This window comes from Bubalus bubalis, chromosome X (genome assembly GCF_019923935.1).
Source record: "Bubalus bubalis isolate 160015118507 breed Murrah chromosome X, NDDB_SH_1, whole genome shotgun sequence".
Classification (NCBI taxonomy): domain Eukaryota; kingdom Metazoa; phylum Chordata; class Mammalia; order Artiodactyla; family Bovidae; genus Bubalus; species Bubalus bubalis.
The window spans coordinates 82,435,714-82,454,166 of NC_059181.1; the positions used below are offsets into that span (position 1 = coordinate 82,435,714).

At 39.1% G+C, this 18,453-nt stretch overlaps 1 non-coding gene across 1 annotated transcript; it reads right to left on the minus strand.

Annotated features, from left to right (window-relative positions):
- Nucleotides 1-1,932: 1,932 nt before the first annotated feature.
- TRNAY-GUA lies at nucleotides 1,933-2,004 on the minus strand. The gene has a single exon. It is a non-coding gene; the product is annotated as a tRNA-Tyr (tRNA).
- Nucleotides 2,005-18,453: the final 16,449 nt, after the last annotated feature.

The window sequence follows — 18,453 nt, forward strand, 5'->3', positions numbered from 1 at the left end:
GAAGATGTAGAAGTTGATACAGAAAGAGATGAGAGTGTGCTATTACACAGTTACTGAACAAATGTAGAAGAATAGGTGTATACTTTCCTTTATCAGTCCTATATAAGGAAGAATCCCAAAGCTGAAGGGGAAGTCAGTCAAACAAAAATAAGATACAAATAGAGGAACTAGGGGACAAAAAAATATATGGTATATAGGAAAAGAATAGCAAGAGGGCAGAAGTAAGTTCTTCCTGATCAGTAATGACTTGAAATGTAAATGATTGAAATTTCTAATTAAAAGACAAAGATAGGCACAATAGATTTAACCAAAAGCATGATTCAAGTACCCTGTCTACAACAGACTCATTTTAGATTCAAATATACAAATAGGTTGAAAGTAAAAGGATGGAAAAGATATTTGATGCAAATAGTTACCAAAAGAGAGCTGGTGTGAATATATTTATATCAGGAAAAAGAAAACAGATTTTTAAGCCAAAAATTGTTATAAGGGACAAGGAAGGATATTACATACTGATAAAAGGGCCAATTCATCAAAAAGATATAACCATATAAACATATATATGCCAAACAACAGAGATCCAAAATATATGATTCATGAATTGAAGGGAGATGTAGATAGTCCTACAATAATAGTTGTAGGCTTCAATATCCAACTTTCAATAATGATTAGAACAATGAGACAGAAAAGGTTAACAAAACAGAGGACTTGAATGCTCTATGAGCCAACTAGATGTACCAGATATATGCCAAACATGCTTGTGTTGTTTGCAAAGTTGCTTCAGTGGTGTCTGATTCTTTGTGACCCTATGGACTGTAGCCAGCTCATCAGGTTCCTCTGTCCATGGGATTCTCCAGGTAAGGATACTTGAGTGGGTTGCCATGCCCTTCTCAAGGGGATTTTCCTGACCCAGGGATCGAACCCATGTCTTTTATGTCTCCGGCATTGGCAAGCAGGTTTTTTACCACTAGCATGACCTGGGAAGCTTGTATGCCAAACACTCCATCCCAAAACAGCAGAATTAAACATTATTCTCAAGTGCACAAGGCAACTTCTTTAGAACATACTATAGTTTAGATCACAAAACAACTCTCAGTAAGTTTTATTTTATCTTATTTTACTTATTTATTTTTTGCCATGCTACTTGGTATGTGGGATCTTAGCTTCCCAGCCAGGGAAAAAAACCCATGACCCCTATAGTGGAAGCATGGAGTCTTAATCACTGGACCACCAGGGAAAGCCCTCAATACATTTTAAAATACTAAAATCATACAAAGTATCTTTACCAACCACAGTGGAGAGGGGCTAAGAATAGACATCAATAATAGAAGGAAATTTTGAAAACAGAAACTAAACATCAAACCCTTAAACAATAAAAGTCTCAAAGAAAAAATCATAAGAGAAAAAATTTAAATACTTTAAGAATGAAAATGTATCACACCAAAACTTAAGTGATGCAGTGAATGAAGGGCTCTAAGGTACATTTATATTGTAAACACCTATGTTAAAATATAAGTTAAATCAATAACCTAACTTTATACTTTGAATAACTAGAAAAAGAACAAACTAAACCCAAATCTAGTAGAAAGAAAGAAATGATAAAGATTAGAGTCCAGATAAAAAATCAAAGATAGAAAAAAAAAAAACGATAGAAATCAATCAAATAAAGTTATGTTTTGGGAAAGATCAACCAAGATTAACAACATTTATTTAGATTGATTAATAAAGAACAAAATAAAAGCTTAAATTACTAAAGTAAAAAATGAAACTGGGGACATTACTACTAATATAACAGAAATTTGTGTATGAAATCGCTCAGTTGTGTCCGACTCTTTGTGACCCCATGGACTGTAGCCTGCCAGGCTCCTCTGTCCATGGGATTCTCCAGGCAAGAATACTGGAGTGGGTTGCCATTTCCTTCTCCAGGGGATCTTCCCAACCCAGGGATCGAACCCGGGTCTCCTGCATTACAGGCAGGCGCTTTATCCTCTGAGCCACCAGGGAATCCCAACAGAAATTTAAAAGACCATAAAATAGAAGAAACAGTTGTATATCAAGATATTAGAGGAAGAACAGAAGATGGTTGAGGAATAGGACAGGGAGACCACTTTCTCCCCCACAAATTCATCAAAATAACATTTGAACGCTGAGTAAATTCCACAAAACAACTTCTGAATGCTAGCAGAGGACATCAGGCACCCAGAAAAGCAGGCCATTGTCTTCAAAAGGAGGTAGGAAAAAATATAAACGATAAAAAGAGAGACAAAAGAGGTAGGAACGGAGCTCCATCCCGGGAAGGGAGTCTTAAAAAAGAAAGAAGTTTCCAAACACCAGGAAACACTCTCTCACTGCCGAGTCTGTGGCAAGCCTTGGAACCACAGAGGGCAACATAACCGGGATGAAAAATAAATAAATAATGAAAACCCACAGACTATGTGCCCAATGGTAACTCCCCCAGCGGAGAAGCAGCGCAGACGCCTGCAAGCGCCACTAGCAAGCAGGGGCTGGGCAGGGAGGTGCGGGCTTCATTGCTTAGAGTAAGGACCAGGCCTGAATGCCCCAAGGGCAATCTGAGGGAACTAACTTGGGATAGCAAACCAGCCTGTGGGATAGCTACCACATGAAAATCCCTAAGCTAAGGCACAACCAGGCCTACTCACAGAACAAAGGACTGAGCAGAGCTAGCCAGCTGCAGAACGGCCCATCCCCCTCTGATGACAGGCAGGCGAGGGCAGCCAGAGCCAGAAGGGGGCAATTGCGGCCCAAGAGAGGTATTATCTACGAAACTGCAAGCAGGTTTCCTTGCTAACCAAGACTTCTTGGGATTCTGGACAGTCAACATCCGCCTGAGAAGGTACGCCAGTTGTACATCGAGAAAACCGAGCGGCAGGGACGGGGGAGGCAATAAGTTGCTGTGACCGTGCTCACCAAACACCTGGTCACCTGAGCTGCTCGGACCTGGGAAGGGCAGAAAACACAGGCCCAAATGAGTCTGCACCTCTGAGGACTACCCAAGTACCTGAACCTGAGCAGTTTAGACCTGGGAAGTGCATAAAACCCAGGGCCGGCCTCAGAAAGCTCCTGGCAGAGCAACCTAGAGCCTAAGCAGTGTAGACAGGGAAAGCACACACGCCGTGAGCAGGGGTAAGCCCAGTGTGGCCGAGACACTGTGAGCATGCACCAGTTATTTGTTTGCAGGGTCCCTCCCTCCCCACAGCACGACTGAACAAGTGAGCCTAAAAAAGTGTCCACCACCATCCCCTTGTGTCAGGGCAGAAATTAGACACTGAAGAAGAAGCAAACAAAAGCAAACAGAAGCAAACAGAAGAAGCTAAAATAGAGGGAACCTCCTTGGAAGTGACAGGTGCAATAGATTAAAACCCTGTAGTTAGTACTAACTACATAGAAATGGGCCTATAGATCTTGAGAAACATAAGCCAAATCAAGGAACTATCCGAAAATGAACTGACCCCACACTGCCCATAACAAGAGAAAGTCCTAGATATATTTTTACTATTTTTACTATCATTCTTTAATTTTTTATTTATTTTTAAGTCCTCTATTACTCCTTTAATTTTCATTTTTGTAACCTACTATTACTTTGCAAAAAAAAAAGAGACCCTATTTTTAAAGCAAATTTAATATATACATATTTTATAATTTTTGTGACTTTTTTTTCCTTTAATACTGTATTTTTCAAAATCCAACCTCTACTCTAGATTTTTAATCTTTGCTTTTTGGTATTTGTTATCAATTTTGTACCTTTAAGAACCCAATCTTCAGGACCCATTTTTACTTGGGACTGAGATCACTGGCCTGATTGTTCTCTCCCCCTTTGGACTCTCCTTTTTCTCCACCAGGTCGCCTCTATCTCCTCCCTCCCCCTTCTCTTCTCTGCACAACTCTGTGAATCTCTTTGAGTGTTCCGGACGGTGGAGAACACTTAGGGAACTGATTACAGGCTGGATCTGTCTGTCTCCTTTTGATTCTCCATTTATCCTCCTGGCCACCTCTGTCTCCTTCCTCCCTCTTCTCTTCTCTGTGTAACTCCGTGAACATCTCTGAGTGGTCCAGACTGCGGAGAGCACACAGGGAAGTGATTACTGGCTAGCTTGCTCTCTCCTTTTTTGATTCCACCTCATCTCATCCTGGTCACCTCTATCTCCCTCCTCCCTCTTCTCCATGTAACTCTGTGAACCTCTCTGGGTGGCCCTCACTGTGGAGAAACTTTTCATCTTTAACCTAGATGTCTTATCAACAGTGCTGTATAGATGGAGAAGTCTTGAGGCTACTGTAAAAATAAGACTGAAAACCAGAAGCAGGAGGCTTCAGTCCAAATCCTAAAAACAACAGAGAACTCCTGACTCCAGGGAACATTAATCGACAGGAGCTCATCAAACAGCTCCATACCTACACTGAAACCAAGCACCACCCAAGGGCCAACAAGTTCCAGAGCAAGACATACCACGCAAATTCTCCAGCAACACCGGAACACAGCCCTGAGCTTCAATATACAGGCTGCCCAAAGTTACTCCAAACCCAATGACATCTCATAACTCAGTACTGGACACTTCATTGTACTCCAGAGAGAAAAAATCTGGCTCCACCCCCCCCCCCCAGAACACCAACACAAGCTTCCCTAACCAGGAAACCTTGACAAGCCACCCGTACAACCCCACCCACAGAGAGGAAACTCCACAATAAAGAGAACTCCACAAACTGCCAGAATACAGAAAGGCCACCCCAAACACAACAATATAAACAAGATGAAGAGACAGAAGAATACCCAGCAGCTAAAAGAACAGGATAAATGCCCACCAAACCAAACAAAAGAGGAAGAGATAGGGAATCTACCTGATAAAGAATTCTGAATAATGAGAGTGAAAATGATCCAAAATCTTGAAAACAAAATGGAATCACAGATAAATAGCCTGAAGACAAGGATTGAGAAGATGCAAGAAAGGTTTAACAAGGACCTAGAAGAAATAAAGAGTCAATATATAATGAATAATGCAATAAATGAGATCAAAAACACTCTGGAGGGAACAAATAGTAGAGTAATGGAGGCAGAAGATAGGATTAGTGAGGTACAAGATAGAATGGTAGAAATAAATGAAACAGAGAGAAAAAAAAAACTAATTAAAAGAAATGAGGACACAGGAAGCACAAAAAGGGTGTATAAACTCGAACCCAAAACAATAAAGTAAATGGCAATGGGATCATACTTATCAATAATTACCTTAAACGTAAATGGGTTGAATGCCCCACTCAAAAGACAAAGACTGGCTGAATGGATACAAAAACAAGAACCCTATATATGTTGTCTACAAGAGACCCACCTCAAAACAAGGGACACATACAGACTGAAAGTGAAGGGCTGGAAAAAGATATTCCACGTGAATAGAGACCAAAAGAAAGCAGGAATAGGAATACTCATATCAGATAAAATAGACTTTAAAACAAAGGCTGTGAAAAGAGACAAAGAAGGACACCACATCATGATCAAAGGACCAATCCAAGAAGAAGATATAACAATTATAAATATATATGCACCCAACATAGGAGTACCACAATATGTAAGACAAATGTTAACAAGTATGAAAGGGGAAATTAACAATAACACAATAATAGTGGGAGACTTTAATACCCTACTCACACCTATGGATAGATCAACTAAATAGAAAATTAACAAGGAAACACAAACTTTAAATGATACAATAGACCAGTTAGACATAATTTATATCTATAGGACATTTTACCCCAAAACAATGAATTTCACGTTTTTCACAAGCGCACATGGAACCTTCTCCAGGATTGATCACATCCTGAGGCATAAATCTAGCCTTGGTAAATGCAAAAACACTGAAATCATTCCAAGCATCTTTTCTGACCACAATGCAGTAAGATTAGATCTCAATTACAGGAGAAAAACTATTAAAAATTCCAACATATGCAGGGTGAATAACATGCTGCTGAATAACAAATAAATCACAGAAGAAATAAAAAAAGAAATCAAAATGTGCATAGAAATGAATGAAAATGAAAACACAACAGCCCAAAACCTGTGGGACACTGTAAAAGCAGTGCTAAGGGAAGGTTCATAGCAATACAGGCATACCTCAAGAAACAAGAAAAAATGAAATAAATAACCTAACTCTACACATAAGCAACTAGAAAAGGAAGAAATGAAGAACCCCAGGGTTAGTAGAAGGAAAGAAATCTTAAAAATTAGGGCAGAAATAAATGCAAAAGAAACAAAAGAGACCATAGCAAAAATCAACAAAGACAAAACCTGGTTCTTTGAGAGGGTAAATAAAATTGACTAACCATTAGCCAGACTCATCAAGAAACAAAAGGAGAAAAATCAAATCAATAAAATTAGAAATGAAAATGGAGAGATCACAACAGACAACACAGAAATACAAAGGATCATAAGAGACTACTATCAGCAATTATATGCCAATAAAATGGACAACGTGGAAGAAATGGACACATTCTTAGAAAAGTACAACTTTCCAAAATTGAACCAGGAAGAAATAGAAAATCTTAACAGACCCATCACAAGCATGGAAATTGAAACTACAATCAGAAATCTTCCAGCAAACAAAAGTCTAGGTCCAGACAGCTTCACAGCTGAATTCTACCAAAAATTGAGAGAAGAGCTAACACATATCCTACTCAAACTTTTCCAGAAAATTGCAGAAGAAGGTAAACTTCCAAACGCATTCTATGAGGCCACCATCACCCTAACACCAAAACCTAACAAAGATGCCACAAAAAAGAAAACTACAGGCCAATATCACTCATGAACATAGATGCAAAAATCCTTAACAAAATTCTAGCAATCATAATCCAACAACACATTAAAAAGATCATACACCATGAAACAAGTGGGCTTTATCCCAGGGATGCAAGGATTCTTCAGTATCCACAAATCAATCAATGTAGTACACCACATTAGCAAATTGAAAAATAAAAGCCAAATGATTATCTCAATAGATGCAGAGAAAGCCTTTCACAAAATTCAACATCCATTTATGATAAAAAAAAAAAATTCTCCAGAAAGCAGGAATACAAGGAACAGACCTCAACATAATAAAAGCTATATATGACAAACCCACAGCAAACATTATCCTCAATGGTGAAAAATTGAAAGCATTTCCCCTAAAGTCAGGAACAAGAAAAGGATGCTCACTTTCACCACTACTATTCAACATAGTTTTGGAAGTTTTGGCCACAGCAATCAGAAGAGAAAAAGAAATAAAAGGAACCCAAATTGGAAAAGAAGAAATAAAACTCTCACTGTTTGCAGATGACATGATCCTCTACATAGAAAACCCTGAAGACTCCACCAGAAAATTACTAGAGCTAATCAATGAATGTAGTGAAGTTGCAGGATATAAAATCAACACACAGAATTCCCTTGCATTCCTATACACTAATAATGAGAAAATAGAGAAATCAAGGAAACAATTCCATTCACCATTGCAACAAAAAGAATAAAATACTTAGGAATATATCTACCTAAAGAAACTAAAGACCTATATATCAGATCAGATCAGTCACTCAGTCGTGTCCGACTCTTTGCGACCCCATGAATCACAGCATGCCAGGCCTCCCTGTCCATCACCAACTCCCGGAGTTCACTCAGACTCATGTCCATCGAGTCAGTGATGCCATCCAGCCATCTCATCCTCTGTCGTCCCCTTCTCCTCTTGCCCCCAATCCCTCCCAGCATCAGAGTCTTTTCCAATGAGTCAACTCTTCACATGAGGTGGCCAAAGTACTGGAGTTTCAGCTTTAGCATCATTCCTTCCAAAGAAATCCCAGGGCTGATCTCCTTCAGCATGGACTGGTTGGATGTCCTTGCAGTCCAAGGGACTCTCACGAGTCTTCTCCAACACCACCGTTCAAAAGCATCAATTCTTCAGCAAGCAGCCTTCTTCACAGTCCAACTCTCACATCCATACATGACCACAGGAAAAACCATAGCCTTGACTAGACGAACCTTTGTTGGCAAAGTAATGTCTCTGCTTTTGAATATGCTATCTAGGTTGGTCATAACTTTCCTTCCAAGGAGTAAGCGTCTTTTAATTCCATGGCTGCAGTCACCATCTGCAGTGATTTTGGAGCCCAGAAAAATAAAGCCTGACACTGTTTCCAGTGTTTCCCCATCTATTTGCCATGAAGTGATGGGACCGGATGCCATGATCTTCGTTTTCTGAATGTTGAGCTTTAAGCCAACTTTTATATAGAAAACTATAAAACAGTGGTGAAAGAGATCAAAGAGGACACTAATAGATGGAGAAATATACCATGTTCATGGATTGGAAGAATCAATATAGTGAAAATGAGTATACTACCCAAAGCAACCTATAGATTCAATGCAATCCCTATCAAGCTACCAATGGTATTTTTCACAGAGCTAGATCAAATAATTTCACAATTTGTATGGAAATATAAAAAACCTTGAATAGCCAAAGCAATCTTGAGAAAGAAGAATGGAACTGGAGGAATCAACCTGCCTGACTTCAGGCTCTACTACAAAGCCACAGTCATCAAGACAGTATGGTACTGGCACAAAGACAGAAATATAGATCAATGGAACAAAATAGAAAGCCCAGAGATAAATCCATGCACCTATGGACCGCTTATCTTTGACAAAGGAGGCAAGAACATACAATGGAGAAAAGACAATCTCTTTAACAAGTGGTGCTGGGAAAACTGGTCATCCACTTGTAAAAGAATGAAACTAGAACACTTTCTAACCCCATACACAAAATAAACTCAAAATGGATTAAAGATATAAATAGAAGATCAGAAACTATAAAACTTCTAGAGTAGAACATAGGCAAAACACTCTCTAACATAAATCTCAGCAGGATCCTCTATGGCCCACCTCCCTGAATATTGGCAATAAAAGCAAAAATAAACAAATGGGACCTAATTAAAATTAAAGCTTCTCCACAACGAAGGAAACTATAAGCAAGGTGAAAAGACAGCCTTCAGAATGGGCGAAAATAATATCAAATGAAGCAACTGACAAATGATTAACCTGAAAAATATACAAGCAACTCCTGCTGCTCAATTCTGGAAAAATAAATGACCCAATCAAAAAATGGACCAAAGAACTAAAGAGACATTTCTCCAAAGAAGACATACAGATGGCTAACAAACACATGAAGAGATGCTCAACATCACTCATTATCAGAGAAATGCAAATCAAAACCACAATGAGGTACCATTTCACGCCAGTCAGAATGGCTGCGATCCAAAAGTCTACAAGCAGTAAATGCTGGAGAGGGTGTGGAGCAAAGGGAACCCTCTTACACTGTTGGTGGGAATGCAAACTAGTACAGCCACTATGGAGAATAGTGTGGAGATTCCTTAAAAAACTGGAAATAGAACTGCCATATGACACAGCAATCCCACTGCTGGGCATACACACCAAGGAAACCAGAATTGAAAGAGACACATGTACCCCAATGTTCATCGCAGCACTGTTTATAATAGCCAGGACATGGAAGCAACCTAGATGTCCAACAGCAGACAAATGGATAAGAAAGCTGTGGTACATATACACAATGGAGTATTAGCCATTAAAAAGAATACATTTGAATCAGTTCTAATGAGGTGGGTGAAACTGGACCCTATTATACAGAGTGAAGTAAGCCAGAAAGAAAAACACCAACACAGTATACTAATGCATATATATGGGATTTGGAAAGATGGTAATGATAACCCTGTATGTGAGATAGCAAAAGAGACACAGATGTATAGAATAGTCTTTTGGACTCTGTGGGAGAGGGAGAGGGTGGGATGATTTGGGAGAATGGCATTGAAACGTGTATAATATCATATGTGAAATGAATCGCCAGTCCAGGTCCGATGCATAAAACAGGATGCTCGGGGATGGGGCACTGGGATGACCCAGAGGGATGGTATGGGGAGGGAGGTGGGGGTGGGGTTCAGGATGGGGAACATGTGTACACACGTGGTGGTTTCATGTTGATCTATGGCAAAACCAATATCATATTGTAAAGTAATTAGCCTCCAATTAAATAAATAAATTTATATTAAAAATAAACTAAAAAGCAAAAAAGAAAAGGAAGAACAACAAAAAAAGGTATTAAAAAACCAAGATAAAATAAAAAAATTCCTAGAATACAGAAACTATCAAATATGACTCAAAAAGAAACAGAAATTTTGAACAGACCTATAACAGATAAAGGGATTGAATCAATAATCAAATATGTCCCAAAGAAAAACTCCATACAGATGATTTCACTGGTGAATTCTATGACTGTTTAAAGGATTCAAACCAATCCTTGTTAAACTCTCTTTAAAAAAAAGAGTTTTGGAAGTCTTTCCTACTCATTCTATGAGGCCAGCATCAATCTGATACCAAAGCCAGACCAAGACATAAAAACCAAGCTACAAACCAATATCCCTTTTAAATATAAATGCAAAAAGTATCAGCAATATACTAGTAAACTGTATCCAGCAGTATATTTAAGGACTATATACCATGACTAAGTAGGAAATCACTGCAAATGGTGACTGCAGCCATGAAATTAAAAGACACTTGCTCCTTAGAAGAAAAGCTATGACCAACCTAGACAGCATATTAAAAAGCAGAGACATCTAGTCAAAGCTATGATTTTTCCAGTAGTCATGTATGGATGTGAGAGTTGGACTGTAAAGAAAGCTGAAGAATTGGTGCTTTTGAACTGTCATGTTGGAGAAGACTCTTGAGAGTCCCTTGGACTGCAAGGAGATCCAACCAGTCCATCCTAAAGGAAATCAGTCCTGAATATTCATTGGAAGGACTGATGCTGAAGCTGAAATTCCAATACTTTGCCCACCTGATGCAAAGAGCTGACTCATTGGAAAAGACCTTCCTGCTGGGAAATATTGAAGGAGGGAGGAGAAGGGTATGACAGAGGATGTGATAGTTGGATGGCATCACTGACTCAGTGGACATGAATTTGAACAAGCTCCGGGAGTTGGTGATGGACAGGGAAGCCTGGTGTGCTGCAGTCCATGGGGTCGCAAAGAGTCAGACACGACTGAGCGACTGAACTGAACTGAACTAAGTAGGAAATATCCTAAGAATGTAAGGCTGGTTCAACAAAATCATCCATGTAATACATCAAATTAATAGAATGGAGGAAAAATTACACAGTTATCTCTCTTAATGAAGAAAAAGAGCATTTGCCGAATCTCAACATCTTTTCATGATAAAAATCACTCAACATACTAGGAATAGAAGGGAATTTCACCAACCTGATAAGGGACATTTATGACATACCCACAGGTAACATTATACTTAATTATGTAAAACTGAATGCTTTCCTCCTATGATCAGAAAGAAGATAAAGATGTCATGTTTTTTCACCTGTATTCAACATTGGAATAAAAGTCTTAGCCATACCAATTAGGCAAGAAAAGAAATAAAAAGCATACAAATAGGAAAGGAAGAAGTAAAACTATCTCTATTCACAGATGACATGATCTTATATACAGAAAAAATGCTAAAGAATACACAAAACAACCATCAGGGTCAATGGATGAATTTGACAAGTTGCATGTTATACAATATCAATATGCAAAATCATTCACATTTCTATAGATTAGAATGAGTAATGCAAAAATAAAATTAAGAAAACAATTTAATTTTCAACAGCATCAAAAAGATCAAAATACATTGAAATAAATTTAATCAAAGTATAAGATTTACACACCAAAAGCTACAAAACACTGCTGAAGGAAATTAAAAAAAAAAAAAAAAAAAAAAAAAACTCAATGAAAAGAAAAACACCATGTGTCATAGATTGGAAGATAATATTATTAAGATGGAAATACTCCCCAAAGTGATTTACAGATTCAATATAATCAATTATCAAAATCCTAAAGGCCTTTTTCTAAGAAATGGAAATACTAGCCCATTTTTAAAAAATGGAAATGGAAATTTATATGGAATTGGTGGACCCTGAATAGCCAAATTAATCATGAAAAAGAAGAACAATGTTAGAAGCCTCATACTTTGCTATATGAAAACTAAATACAAAGCTACCATAATCAAAAGAATGTGATACTGGCACATAGATAAATTATACCAGTGGAATAGAATTGAGGGTCCAGAAATAAATCCATACCTCTAGGGCAAATTGATTTTTGACAGGGTGCCAAGACCATCCCCTGGAGAAAGAACAGTCTCTTCAACAAATGGTGCTGGATCAACTAGATATTCATATGCAAAAAATGAAATTGGACCCGTATCTCACATAATATACAAAAATTAACTCAAAATAAATTAAAGACCTAAACATAGAGCTAAAACCATAAATTGTCTAGAAGATAATATGGGGCAATCTTCATGACCTTAAACTATGTGATTGATAGTTTCTTAAATATGACACCTAAAACACAAGCAACAACACAAAAATAGATAAACCGGACTCAGTCAAAAGTAAAACATTTTGTATATCAGAGAATACTACTGAGAAAGTAAAAAGACAAACTACGGAATGAGATAAAATATTTGCAAATCATATATTTCATAAGGGTCTAGTATCTAGAATATGTAAAGAAACCTTACAACTCAACAAATAACAGGAAACTGACTCAATTTAAAAATGGCTGAAAGATAAATAGACATTTCTCCAAAAAAGACATACATTAGATTAAAATTTTTTTAATTAAGAAAAGATATATACATTGGCTGACAAGCACATGCAAAGATGTTCATCATCACTAATCATTATGGAAATTCAAATAAAAATCTAAATAAAATACTACTTCACACCCACTAGGATGCCTGTAATAAAAAAAAAAAAATAAGAACAAGTGTTGACAAGGATGTAGAGAAATTGGAACCTTTGTACACTATTGGTAGGAATGTAAAATGGTGCAACCACTGTGGAAAACAATTTAGTTGTTTCTCAAACAGTTAAACGTAGAATTATCATATGACCCAGAAATTCCACTCCTAGATATGTATGTACCAAAAATAATTGAAGACAGGTATCCAAACAAATATCTGTACATGAAAGTTCAGAGCAGCATTACTGAAAATAGTCAAAAGGTAGAAACAACTAAATGTCCATCACTTGATGAATAGATAAAACAAAATGTAGTTGATATGGACTGAATTTTGTATCCCTCCTAAATTCATCCCCAATTTAATGGCAGAAAATTTAAGATGGTCAATTTTATGTTATATGTGTCACCCCAATACAAGAAAGTAGAAGGGAAAAGAAAGGAAATTAGCAATTGTTTGAGCTACTGCCATATATTAGGCTCTGTGTTAAGGCTAAGCTTATGTATTATTCAATTAAAGCCACTAAACAATAACATGGGTCATTATTGCTATTTCATAGATCAGCAAACCAAGGTCCATGTAACAAATTTTCATAACTAATACTACATGGAACTGTAATTCAAACTCAGGTCTGACTCCAAAGTCTACACTCTGTAGCATAACCCATTCTCCAAGAAGCTTCCATAGCTAGCCCCTCATTATTCTATCCATAAGGACCTGTGTCACTGATCAAAAATAAAGCACAGTTCACAAGACATTCCTTCACACCAACAAACCCTCTAGAGAAAAAATACTCAAATTAAAATTTTATTTTTATACAAAGCCCTCCCTGAAATTGAGGCTTCCCTGATGGCTCAGACAGTAAAGAATCTGCCTGCAATGCAGGAGACCTGGGTTTGATCCCTGAGCTGGGAAGATCCCCTGAAGGAGGGCATGGCAACCCACTCCAGCATTCTTGCCTGGGAAATCCCACAGACAGAGGAGCCTGTTGGGCTACAGTCCATGGGGTCGCAAAGAGTCAGACACAACTTAGCGAATAAGCGTACTCCCCTGTAAGCGTACTCCCCTGAAAAAAAAAAAGGCCATTCTTGAATAGGCAGGAAAAACAAACAGCGTTCATAGATTCACAAGGCCTGATCTGTAAGTGGGGTGATTTGGTGGGCTTAGTAAGTCTTTATCACAAAGAAATACCTGCCTCCTCATGCTTGAACTCTCTTTACTAAGGAGATAAGAGTCTTTGGTTCACAACTGGAAAAACAGGCTGAAGACAGAACTATTCCTGGGAAAGAAAACACACTGGTATTTGGATTAGGGAAGATCACATCACTTCACAAGGGCAGATTTTAATAAGTTGAGGATGGAGCAGACAGAATAAAAACTAAACCTACCCTTCCTGAGACCACACAGTCAGTCACAGACTTGTCTCTGTCGCTATCATGGAATCTCAAGCGAGGCCCTTCTCACTAGCCCAATGTTTTCTAATCTGTGATTCTGAAATTGCCCTTAATAAATTTGCCCAAGGTCAGTCCCCTTTGTATTCTTATTAGTGGTAAGCACAGCAAAGTCCTTAACTAATCCATGATGTGAGTCTCTGTACTTATTTTATTAAGACTAATTGCTATTTAAGACCTTATGCCTTGATTACAGGGATCCTTTTGCTACATAAAAATCTAAACATACTTTTGAAATGTGAAACATGTTTTCAGTTACTGAGAGCCACTCATGGTCCCAATTCATACAAATTTTTATTTAAATGAGTAATTAGTCTTGACAAGAGAATCAAAATTTATGAATACACAAAGTTTGAATATACTGATTGTTGGTCCCTGCACTGGACTTGACAAGTGGCATGTTACTCTATATGTATGCATGGTGCTGGCTTAGGAGTTATTCAAAGTGACACTGATGTAAGTCTGGCTCACTGGTAACTTATTTTCAAGGCAGGCGCTTACTCAGCTGTTTTTTGAAGGAATACTCCACACTTCCTCCTGCATTTTCTTTTGCAATATCCCTGATTTAGACTCCACAACTCACATCAGCATTGTTTGACTTCCTGAGGCAGAGATACTGCTGAGTGTTAAAACCCACAATCACACCAAGACATTTTTTCAACACTCCACTGTATTTTAAGAAACATCTCTTCTTCCTTTCCATTTCCATTGTTGAGTATTTCTCTAACATGCTAGTGACTAGAAGTCCTTTCCTTCGTACTGAGAATGAAAAGTGTGGCCTGCCAAATCAGCAAACAAAGAATGCTGAGGCCATTAAGCCATCAGCCACTACCACAGCCCCAAAGGTTAGCCCCGAGGGAACTTAGGATGGTGGGGAGGGTAGGGGTGGGGTGGGTGTGCTCAGGATAGGGAGGGGGGGGCTCAGGATGGGAAGGGACAGGATACTGGCCCTAAATAGCTAAGGTGCATATCAAAGGAATGATTTCAATGAGCCCAGAGTCTTGTATCTTCCCAAATATAGAAAAGCCGCTAAATTCATTAACTAGAGATATCTGGTTTTCTGTAATTAACAGTGGCAATCTTTTGATGTTCCAACTACCTGGTCTTTGTTACAAACACCCCCATATATCCTGGCTCCTCCCTTACCTCTTTGGAGCACTTCCTCAGGGCTATCTGAGAGGTTGCCTTCCAGCCTTAGGCCCTCAGAAAGTCTGCCAAATAAAACATAATTCTCAATTTTTAGGTTCTGCATTTTTTTTTTCAGTCAACAGGAAATAATAACCTGCCTTCAAACTGCTCAATTTGCTAAAGCCTTTGTGATGTGGTCATGTCAATGCTGAACACACTGTTATAGTTTGAGTGTCTTACATAGGTAAGTCACAAAAAAAATTCAACAGAGAATTATGGTAATTAGCAAGACAAAGAGCAATCTCCCTAAGGCAGAGACTTAAAGAATAAGTCTTTGTTTGGGGACAAAAGTGAAATAAGAAGTAGAAAGTCAGGTTGGATTCAATTCTGAAACTACCTTTCCAGGAAAATCTGTAACCCTTTCCCTTAGGAGATGAAATAGTCAATTGTTTCTAAGTGTACTGAAAGCTGGGATTAGGCCTTATAGATCTTTACTATAAGCAACACCCTACTCTTAGTGAGTAGGGCTTCCCAAGTGACGCTAGTGGTCAAGAATCTGCCTGCCAATGCAGATGTAAGAGATCTTGGCTCAATCCCTGGGTCAGGAAGATCCCCTGGATAAGGGAATGGCAACCCACTCCAGTATTCTTGCCTGGAAAATCCCATGGACAGAGGTGCCTAGAGGGCTACAGTCCCTGGGTCACAAAGAGTCAGACACAACCGAAGCAACTTAGCACGCACACTCATAGTGAGTGCTCAACAAAAGTTAGATGGTGATGGGGAGGTAGAAATGCTTATAAGAATGAATTCAATCATTTGTCAAAATCTGTTAATTCGTGAGGACTCTTTTTCCCATTGTTTCCTCACAAAATATTTCATATTTTTTGAGATTCCATTTGTTCCATACAAGATCTGGACAAGCCCATGTGGATAAAATGAAGGTAAAATCCAATCTTTGAAATGGGATACTACATTAAATGGCAGTGGTTCACCATAGGGAGGATGATTTTGCATAGGGGATATTTAGCAAAGTCTGGCATTTGGGGTTATCACAAGATAGTGAAACTGAGCAGGATGCTGTGGAGCCCTCCCAGGTACAAATCCTTCCTTTGCACACCCCTCCCCCGCCATCCCCCCACCCATACCACTACTCCCTCAGTTTCTTGTTTGGAAAAACAGGCTTCATTCAGCCTTGGAGAACTTCCTGATTTCCACAGGGCAGATTCAAACAGTTGCTAACCAGGGAAGGATGCAGAAACAAAGGAGGAACTATCAAGAAACTATAGCATAGCCTTGGAGCAGGCTCCTGGTTTCTCCTGAAGGAATATGTAACTATATCTTTGAGTTCGTCTGCAGGAAACAAGGTGCACACCCGGGTGAAGGAAGGTAACTTCAGGCACCTTTTTTCTGCTCCAAACCAGGATACTGCGTTTGTTTGACCTCACTGTGCAATGGGCACATGACCTTGAGATCTGTAACACGGGGTATTACTGGCTTTTGGTGAATAGAGGCCAGGGATACTGTTAAACATCAGACAATGCACAGGACAGCCTCCCACAATAAGGAATCATCTGGCTCAAAATGTCAATAGTGCCCAGATTGAAAAATTCAGCTTAATCGGAAGAACAAAATGCCTTTACTCTGTAGGTTTCTCATATCAGTCTCTCTGTGCCTATTACACTCCACTTCAGTCTACATTTCCCACTTACTACTCTCGTCAAGGCTATAAGAAGAGCAGAGAAGAGAGAGGGCCCTTGAATATTTCTGTCTCAATGCACTTTAACAGTCATATCTGGATGGTGCTTGGATAGGCCCAGCCATGTGAATAAAGGTTGCCTAGAAGCCAGATAGATCTGGGCTTAAATTATCCACAATCACTTCCATTTTTTGCTTTGAACCACTCTTGCAGATGTGGCCTCTGGTTGCAATCTACCCTGGGAGAGTTCAAACAAATATATATTTTCAAGCCACCAAGTAGAAAACCTGAATTTCTCCATATCCCCAGAGAAGATGAGTTCCCCCAGCCCCCAAGTCTAACACGCAACCTAGGCAAGCTTAGGCTCCTACCCAGGTCAGCTTCTTAATTGCACTAGGAGGTCCATAAGCAGGTTTGTCCTGGTATAGTAATGCCCGACTTTTGCATGGTGCTTTTAATTTTGGAAAGGGTTTTCCTTTGTATATCCTCAAGTTCTTAAAGAGGTTAACAGGGTAGGGCAGGAACAGGTAGAAAAAAAATGAGTCTTATCTACCATATACTGGGAAAGCCCCCAAATTCAACACCACCCAGAATCCCCCTATGTTAAAGATGATTGCACTGTATATATAGGGCCTTGGAAGGAGACAGCTCACAAGAATGGAACTTTCTTTCCTTCTCCCTGGACACTGCTCCTTATTGTACCCTAGGCTTGAAGTAGAAGCCTCAACTGAATTGTAGTTTGGTCTGAGAAAGGAAGATGCCCCAAAGTCCTGTTCAGAGCCTCATTTCCTCCTTGCTTCCTGACAAAGGAAGGATCAGCTTAATCACAAAATAGACCTCTTTTGTTTGGAAGGCTGTATATTCGAGGTGGCTGGCCACAGCAAAACTGCCTTTGAATGGGAGAAAAGCAGCAGAGTTCCAGAATTGAGTGATTAAAAAAAAAATCTACATCATAGGCCAATCTTGAGAAACACTTGAAGTTGTTGAAAGAGTATGTAAAGGGTGGCTCCACTCCCCATCCTTACCTTCCCCCTTCCCACTCACAGGAACACAAACTCTTCATCCCCCAAAGCAATACATTTATCTATTGCCTAGCTCCCACACAAAAGCTTAATATTCTCCAGAATACTGGGCCACCTGGAGGCTAAGGGAACCGATGACAATGTAAAAACTTGTCTTGCTCTGTGCCCCAAGGGACTTTCTCTGGGTAACCTAGGAGAGTTGCTAGGGCTCCCTCTCAACATAAATATGCCAGTTCACCAGCACAGCAATGGGAACATTCAGCCATTTAGGCAAGGCAGACTGTTCTTTCTGGAGCTCTACTCAAGCTCGCAGTGTGTGCTCAGGGGTTTAAG